The 9294-nt window shown below is 47.9% G+C and overlaps 1 protein-coding gene and 1 pseudogene across 3 annotated transcripts in view; one reads left to right on the top strand and one right to left on the bottom strand.

Moving 5' to 3' along the window:
• Nucleotides 1-2748, bottom strand: part of Myadm (myeloid associated differentiation marker) — a 10232-nt gene extending 7484 nt beyond the window's left edge. Inside the window, exon 1 of one of the 3 annotated variants that reach the window (XM_021167328.2) lies at nt 2526-2748. The gene's annotated coding sequence lies outside the window, so the exon portion shown is untranslated. Of the gene's footprint in view, nt 1-1034; nt 1543-2525 lie in introns of those variants that run through there. The other 2 variants (XM_021167329.2, XM_021167326.2) reach the window with 2 other exon arrangements.
• A 1101-nt stretch (nt 2749-3849) lies between these two features.
• Nucleotides 3850-7439, top strand: LOC110299269 (annotated as a pseudogene).
• Nucleotides 7440-9294: the final 1855 nt, after the last annotated feature.

Here is a 9294-nt window from a genome sequence, read left to right as displayed (position 1 = left end):
TTTTTTTTTGGGGGGGGGGGAAGCCAGGCCTAGCCTGACACCCTGCACTATAATAAGTGGGCAACAGATCGCCTTTAATCTCAGCATTTAGGAGGAAGAGGCAGACGGATCTCTACAAGTTCAGGGCCAGCCAGGTCTACATAGCGAGTTCCAGGACTACAAAGGCTATATACATAAAGCCTGTCTTTAAAAACTTTTTAAACAAAAACAAAAATGGCGGGTTATTGTCCAGCATAAATCCTTCTGTCCGGGAGAAGTTAGGAAAGGAGGAATAGCAAGAAAGGAAGACCTTAGGAGAGGTAACGGAACTAGTGATAGAGGCCTCCAGCGTCGTTTGAAGTCATTGCTCAGGAATGCTCAGCTAAAGACAAGCAGGGTGAGGAAACGCCCCTAGAGTTTCCTCCTAGGTCTAGTTCCACTCTCAGGGCCACACCCAGCACCCCTGCTACCCTCCCCAATGCCACACTCCTGAGGTCATCCATCACTCCACAGACTGGGCACATGCTGGGCACAGCCCTGATCAGACTCCAGGCCACGCCTCACACCAGTGGTGGGCTCAGCTGTAAGCCTTCAAAGATTCCTACCTACCTCCCCCCAACTCCCCTCTCCCGGTACTCTAGTGCGGGTTGCAGGCCTCTGGGAGGAGGGTCCGAACAAGGACTTTCCCCTCCTGAGTCCCTCTAGGCACCAGGTATAAGCATCCAGGAGTTCCATCTTCTCGGATTCAGGGATCTATACTCCATCTATCCGAGTCTTCAAACCAAGAGATCCCAGCCCCTCCCTTCTTCCGTCCCAATTCAGACTCCAGTACCTTCTCCCTCAGAACAAATTCAGACCCCCAGCTTCCTCCAGATTAAGGTCTGAATCCTGCCCTCCTCCCCGAGACCCATCTTAAATACAGATCCCAAACCTTTTTGGTCAGACCTAGGAGTCTAGATCCCATCCTACCTCTCAGCCTCAAGGGTCCAAGTACCACCGTCCTTCCTCAGACCCACGTGCCCACTCCCCAGTCCCTCTTCTTTCCCATGTATGACCTGTATGAGCCCAGATGTTCAGCCTTTCATCCAGAGCTTGAGTCCTGGTCCAACTGCAGTGTTTCTAGGGATCCAGACACCTGGATCCGTGCCCACTCCTCTTTCTAGAACCAAGGATCCTGGACCACAACTCCTTCCCTTTGGGGGTCCCTGCAGCTTTACCTCTCCAGCCAGTGGCGACTGTAGCACAAACAAGGACGACAGCTGCAGACCAAAAGGGTCTTAGGACTGGGTGGAGTTGGCCAGCTGAGGAGCGCGCGAGGGAGGGGTTGTGGGCGGGGTTTGGGCCTGGCTAGGGCGGTGAAAAGGGACTTTCCCTTCATTCAGGCTATCCCTGGTAGGCCCCGAAGGCGGGGCTAATGCCACACCACGCCCCAAAAAGGCTAGCGTCCTGGATCTCCCGCCCTACCAATGAGGGGGTGCAGAGCTGAGGTCACCGTAGCCGTGGAGACAAAACAGGAAGACACAGCAGCTGGAGGGGTGGGGTCTCCTGGGGGCTATCCTCCCTGTCATAGCTCTAGAAAGAAATCTTCAGGGTAGACCGGAGAATGCCGTTGCCATAGAAACGTACTTGTTTATGATTTGTTTTAGATAGAGTCCCGTACCCCAACCCCCAACCGTCACACTAAGCCGGGTCCCCACGCCTAGCCTCATCTCTCATTCAATTCTCCCGCTCTCCGCCCCACGTCTTTGTCTATCAGTTCCCCCACGATGCCCAGAAAAAGGAAATCTTACACATCCAGGTCCCAGCAGTTTGGGGGTCAGCCAGACCTCTGTTTAACGGAGTCCATGGGCTAGAGTCTTGTCTACCTGAAGCAGAATTTAGGGTGCCAGGCCTTGAGGTTAAAGTACCTTGACTAGTGAGGGCCCACCCCCCAAAAACAAAGACTAGATTCCTTCGTTTAGGGGTCTGCATAGAGGAGAGTGGGCCATATGTCCAATTACACTGTAATCACGGCCTGAGGACTGCTGGGCCAAGTCTCAGAAGATCACAGCCAGGAGACGCGAAAGGATGATGGATAGTAGCTAAATTCCTGGATATTTGGAGGGAGGGTACCAGATTTCTGAGAGTTCAGTTTTCAAAACATATGTGGTTGGTTGGTAGGTTGCCTGAGTCTAGAAGGGCACGCTATTTTTGGCCTGAATTCCTGCCTTCAGGACAAAGGGAGAGACTCAGAATCTTTATGAGGACGGGGCTAGGGCCCGGAGGTCTGGATTCTAGGTTCTACCATGTGGGAAGGATTCGGTGGGCGCTATAGTACCGGGAGGAGAGGGGCAAAAGCAGGAAAGAGATGCAGGATTGGGGAAGGGGGAAAAAAAGTCGGATTTAAGGGCCTGAAAGAACTCGACTGAGCCAGATGGGAAAAGAAGCTGAAGGTCGCGATGCTGGAGGGACCTCTAGGTCTCTCCTAAAGGTCCCAATGCTGGCCCCCTGGGCAGGGCGGAGACCCGGGACACCAGGTTCCCTCCCTCCTGGCTGCACTCACTCACCCCGCTCTGCAGCGGTCCCGGGCGCGGCCTTGCTCTGCTGCTGCTGGGCGGGGCCTAGTGGCGGCTGCGGCTGCTTGTCTCTTCCCCGCGGCTGCTTCTGGTTACCTTCCAGGAAGACTAAAGAGGTTTATAGACCTAGCCCTAGAGAGGAAGCTAGGAGCTTCGCGAAGGGGGTGGGAGGTGGGGGTTCGAAGGGGTCCAAGAGCTCACTACAGCCAGCTTCGTGTCCTACAGAGGAGGGAGGAGCTGGAGAGGGGACCTGGACGCTTGCTTCGTGCTTTGCAGAAGTGGGGGTGGGGAACAAGGTAGGGATGGGTAGGCGAAGAGCTGTGTGCTCACTTTGCCTGTCTGGGAAGAGACCCAGAAACAGACCCTCTTTGTCGTTTTATGCCTTGCAAAAGGGAGGGTTTTAGTTTAGTTTAAACACACACAGCCATTTACTACACATTTACTTTATGTGTCAGAGTGCAAATGTTGAAGTCAGAAGAAAACTTATGGGAGTCAGTTTTCTCCTTCCAGTGAGTTGAATCAAACTCAGGTTATCCGGTTTGGTTGGCTGGCTAGTACCTTTATCCAATTGAGCCATCTCATTGGCCTATGGAAGGTATGGCTTTGGTCTTTTTGTTTGTTTAATTTTCTTTCTTTCTTTCTTTCTTTCTTTCTTTCTTTCTTTCTTTCTTTTTTTCTGAGACAGGGTTTCTCTGTGTAGCCCTGGCTGTCCTGGAACTCACTCTGTAGACCAGGCTGGCCTCGAACTCAGAAGTCCACCTGCCTCTGCCTCCCGAGTGCTGGGATCAAAGGAGTGCACCACCACGCCTGGCTTGGCCAAATGCTCTTAACTGCTGAGGCATCTCTTCAGCCCCCTAAGGAGAAGTTTTTACTATGTCTAGCATCAGGCATTTCACACACACACCACAGGCTCACAGAAGCCTATAGTCTATAGATAACAGGTTGGGTTTCTCACAGATTGTATTCACAAGCCTCCTTAGTCCCAAGAGTTCAGGCTTAGTAACATCTCTCTCCCCTCTACTCAGGTCAGTCACATCACCACCATCACCATCACGGAAACCAAGTTGGAGCGATCTCAAATGACCTACAGGAGTCTTGGCTAACAAAACTTGCCATGCTCAGTCCTGTGTTGGAAGTATGTCCTGTGTAGGTACTGAGATGGCTCAGCGGGTTAAGGCAAGGCTGATCATTTGTGTACCACATCTACCATGTGGTAGAGGAGAGAACTGATTCCCAAAAGTTTTCCTCTGACTGACACAGGTTCAGTGTGTCATGCAATGGCATGCATTCTACCACTACCACCACCATCACCACCACCACCACTATCATCCAAAGGTAAATGTAAAACAAACAAAAATCAAAACACCTCGGCGTTCAGGGTAGCATGAACAAGATAGAAGAAGCCCCTGGGTTATGTAAGTGCGTGTTGCTGAAGACTGACCCCTACCTCAAACACGCTAGGCTGAGCACTGTGTCACTGAGATCTTCCCCCAGCCCAGTTTGCAAACATTTGAAGAGTGAGTCACAGGGTGTAATTTTGGAGAAATATAATAACCCTAGGCTTCCCAGATCTGTGTAACCTGTGATCATGTATGTGCTACTGGTTCCGTGTTTACCCACCTTTTAGGACAGAACCCCCACCCAAATGTCCCAAACCCATCATTGCTCCCTGCCCAGCAGGCTGTGCTTGTGTTCCAGGGGGCTAGCTGCTTTGGAATTGTTGCGGGACATGAACAACCAACCCCTCTCCAAACTCATACCAACTTCCAAATAAACGGAGTCCCTTGATCAGAAGCCGTATTGTGCGGTTTAACACGACAGTGAACGATGAATAGAGCCATTCATTGTACACACACAGGCTGCTCTTGGCAGGGGTGCAAAGGGCGAGGAAAGCAAATAACAAGCACAGAGTTACTTATTCCATGGAAGAAAAACTTATTGCCCAACCCATGATGGAAGAGGTCCAATGTGATCCTCAGCAGACTGGGCATCTGGCTAGCCTTCCTAGTAAACTGTGCTGCTTTGGGGGCCTCACCAAGTGTTGCTGCCATCAGCAAGGTGGACATTCATCAAAGCTGTGGCTGGCTAAGATTGGTGAGATGAATCCTTTACAGTCGACTGTAGCCATTTTTTGCTTAGGAGCTCACTGCCGAATCCTGAAGTATTCATAGAAGGGCTGACCAAGAGACACCAAGCAGCCAGATGCTATATGACATAGCAGAGGTGGTTACTGAAGAGCTAATAAGATACAAACTATGAGGTGGCTTTCATTGCACAACTTCTATATGCCTACTGTGTAAGTTTTATTTTCTAGACGAACAATCAAATCCTTTTCTGTCTTATGATTTAATTAAAAGAATATTTTATGCTAGTGTCTGTATGTGCTTGCATGGATGTGTACCACATGCATCTCTTAGAGGCCAGAAGGTGGTGTCAGATATCCTATGTGTTGAGAGAGACTTGTGAGCCATTGTATGGGTGCTAGGACCTGAACTCAGATTATCTAGAAGAGCAAGGTTTTCTATTACCTTAGGAAGGCCTCAAACTCACAGAGACCCATCTTCCTCTGCCTCCCGAGTGCTGGGGTTAAAGAAATCCCCAGCCACCACTGGCTGTGTGAGATGTTATTTAACAAAGGAAAAAGCTCCCCAGGGGCTGCTGGTGGCTCTGCAATTAATTGCATTTATGGCTCTTGCAGAGGACCTGAGTTCAGTTCCTAGTATCAACAATTCGTGGGTCACAATCAACTGTAACTCAGTCCAGGAAGTCTGATGCCCTCTTCTGAACTTCAGGGACTTTGCACACACACACACACACACACACACACACATATATACAAATTTTTGTTTTAATGATAAAAACAAATTTTTGCAAATTAGTTTCCCATTTATTTTGGCTCTATGCCATGAGAAAATGTTTGGTAGCTACTGACCTCAGTGGCCTACAGTTCTAAACTGAGGTTATGCTCCAGAAGAGTCAAGTATCAGTCAACTCTGTTATCCATAGCGCCAGCACACAAACCACTTCTCTTTTGTTTCTTAGACCTTCAACAAGAATGCTTTCTTTTCTTCTTCCTCTTCTATGCAGCCTTGGCTGTCCTGAAACTCACTTTGTAGACCAGGCTGGCCTCAAACCCAGAAATCCGCCTGCCTCTGCCTCCCAAGTGCCGGGATTAAAGGCATGCGCCACTACTGCCCGGCCCCAGTCTACATTCTTATAGAACTCAGGGCTACTAACCCAGGTACCACACCACAATGGGCTGGACCCTTCCCCATCAATCACTAATTAAGAACATATGCAACAGGCCTTCCTATACCTAGATCTTATGAAGGCATTTTCTAAATTGAGGTTCTCTCCTCTGAGATGACTACAGCTCCTGTCAAATTGACATGAAACTCAACTGCCATGAGAGGTGTGGTTTTGTCAGGAGAGGTATGTCACTGGGGTGGGGCCTGAGATAGTCTTGTCCTAGCCCCAGTTCACTCTCTTTGATTTATGCTTACTGTTTAAAAAATGTGATCTGGGGGCTGGTGAGATGGCTCAGTGGGTAAGAGCATTCGACTGCTCTTCCGAAGGTCTGGAGTTCAAATCCCAGCAACCACATGGTGGCTCACAACCATCCGTAATGAGATCTGACTCCCTCTTCTGGAGTGTCTGAAGACAGCTACAGTGTACTTACATATAATAAATAAATAAATCTTTTTAAAAAAAAAATGTGATCTGTAGAAGCTGGAGAGATGGCTCAGTGGTTAAGAGCACACTGGCTGCTCTTCCAAAGATCCTGAGTTCAATTCCCAGCAACTACATGGTGGCTCACAACTATCTGTAATGGAATCCAATTCCCTCTTCTGGTGTGTCTGAAGATAGCTACAGTGTATTCATATACATAAAATAAATAAATAAATCCTTTTTAAAAAATATGTTCTTGTCTCTCACCAGGCATCCTCGTCAATTTCAGAAGCACTGTCGTGATGCCCAGGGAAGACAGGGCGACCTGGAAGGCCAACTACTTCCTTAAAATTGTCCAACCTTTGAATGAGTACCCAAAGGCTTCATTTCAGGAGCAGACAATGTGGGCTCCAAGCAGATGCAGCAGATCTGCACGTCCCTCCGAGGGAAGGCTGTGGTTCTGATGGGCAAGAACACCATGGTGCGCAAGGCCATCAGGGGGCACCTGGAGAACAACCCGGCTCTGGAGAAACTGCTGCCTCACATCAGGGGGAACGTGGGCTTCAGGTTAACCAAGGAGGACCTCACAGAGATTAGGGACATACTGCTGGCCAGTAAGGTACCAGCCGCTGCACGTGCTGGTACCATCACCCCATGCGAGGTCATTGTCCCTGCTCAGAACAATGGTCTGGGGCCTGAGAAGACCTCTTTGGGCCCCACCTAAAAGCTCCAGAGGCACCATTGAAATTCAGAGTAATGTGCAGCTGATAAAAACCAGAGACAAGGTAGGAGCAAGTGAAACCGTACTGCTGAACATGCTGAACATCTCCCCCTTCTTCTTTGGGCTGATCATCCAACAGGTGTTTGACAACAGCAGCATTTATAACCCGGAAGTACTGGGCATTCACAGAGCAGACTCCGCACTCTCGCTTCCTTGAGGGTGTCCACAATGTGGCCAGCATCTGTCTGCAGATGACTGTTGCCTTGGTGCCACACTCCATCATCATTGAGTACAAAGAGGTCCTGGCTTTGTCTGTGGAGACTGAATACACCTTCCCACTTGCTGAAAAGGTCAATGCCTTCCTCGCTGATCCATCTGCATTTGTGGCTGCTGCCCCTGCTGCAGCTGCTGCCACCACTGCTGCCCCTGCTGCAGCTGCTGCCCCAGCCAAGGCTGCAGCAAAGGAAGAGTCAGAGGGATCAGATGAGGAAAAGGGGTTTGATCTCTTCGACTAATCCCCTCAAAGCAACCAAGTCAGCCGGCTTAATTTGAGAAATTTGGAAATAAAGGCTTACTTCTCTTAAAAAAAAAAAAAAAAAAAAAAAAAGGAAGAAGAAGAAGAAAGAAGGAAAAAAAAGAAAGAAAAGAAAAGAGAAGAAAAGAAAAGAAAAGAAAAGGATCTTTAAGCTTTTGCTCCTGACACTGGCCACTGCGCCAGTGCTTGCTGCAATGCCTCCTCTCTGTGATGGATTTATCTCTCTGGAACCGTAAACCTAAATTTCTCTAAGTTACATTTGGTTATGGTTTATCACAGTAATGGAACACAAACTAGGACAATATTTAATGTGCATAGAATAAGGTAACATATGCCACAATATACTAGCTTTGGGTGTGTTTTGTTTTGTTTTGTTTTGTTTTTCTTTGGCTTTGTTTTTGTAACAGGGTTCCTCTCTGTAGCCCTAGCTGTTCTGGAACTCACTCTGTAGATTAAGCTGGCATTGAACTCAGAGATCCACCTACCTCAGCCTCCTGAGTGCTAGGATTAAAGGTATATGCTGCCACTGGCCAGCTACAATACACGTTTAAGGAAATAGTGTACTGATACATTTAAAATCAAAATATTAGACTGGGCATGTGGTACAATCCTTTAATCCCAGCACCCAGGAGGCAGAAGCAAGAGGATCTCTGTGACTTCGAAACCAGCCTGGTCTACATAGTAAGTTCCAGGACAGTAAAAGACCCTCTCTCAAAATAAATAAATAAATAAATAAATAAATAAATAAAATTTAGCTGGGTGTTGTAGCAGTCAGCGTGTCATAACAGCACTTGTGATGTAAGACAAGACCATCAGGAGTTCAAGGTCATCCTATACTGCATAGTGAGTTCAGGGCTAGCTTGGGATACAAGAGACTCTGGGGGCAGCAGAGGAAGTGCATAGTGAATGTGATAAGTGAAGATAAAATACTGAGTAGAGGTACACTATTTCACATGGTCCTCAATGTCTCAGGCTCATGGAAGTGATAAGTCCTTCCCCCAAGGTGAGCCTCTGAGTTACAGCAAAGCTCTCCTGTATTTTTTGTTTTGTTTTGGTTTGTTTTAGTTTGGTTTGGTTTGGTTTTTTTTGAGACAGGATTTCTCTGTGTAGCCCTGGCTGTCCTGGAACTCACTCTGTGGACCAGGCTGGCCTCGAACTCAGAAGTCCACCTGCCTCTGCCTCCCGAGTGCTGGGATTAAAGGCGTGTGCCACCACTGCCCGGCTCTCCTCTTTTCTTACTGTGAATACGGCCAGTGTGTACAAAACTGCACATGCTGCAGCAGCTGCACACTCCTCTCAGAATGACTGCAACCTGAAACTGTCCTTCAGAGGACACCTGGCACCAGTATTAGCTAACTCCTCTTGGGCTAAACATGATGAATATAGTAGGTTTCAGTTTGTTGGTTAATTTACGCCGAACCATATGATCAAGGAGAGTCCACCCATCCCATTATGTCTGTGTGTAGCTGTCCTTTCTTTAGTCCCTTGTCACCCCAGTCGTGTCAAATCCAGAAATCACAAAGGATGCCATGAGTTCCTGTCTCAAAAAAATCAAAAGAGCAAGTTAGGATGCCTTTAAGTCCAGCACTCTGGAGACAGAGGCAGTCTTGAGGCCAGTCTTGTTGATATAGTAATTCCAGGTCAATCAAGGCTACATAATGAGATCCTGTCTCTAAAATTCCAATAAACAAGAAAATCAACAACAAGAGAACCCAAGGTGTGTACTTCCATACTATCGCAAATACTGAAAACATTTCTCTTAGTGTTTTGTAGTTTTTTGTGTCTTTCCAGTTTTTTTTTTTTTTTTTTTTTTTTTTTTTTTTTTTTTTTTTTTT

This window comes from Mus caroli, chromosome 7 (assembly GCF_900094665.2).
Source record: "Mus caroli chromosome 7, CAROLI_EIJ_v1.1, whole genome shotgun sequence".
Lineage (NCBI taxonomy): Eukaryota > Metazoa > Chordata > Mammalia > Rodentia > Muridae > Mus > Mus caroli.
Note: the sequence above shows the minus strand (reverse complement) of the source record. Positions and strands in the feature narration are given on the sequence as shown.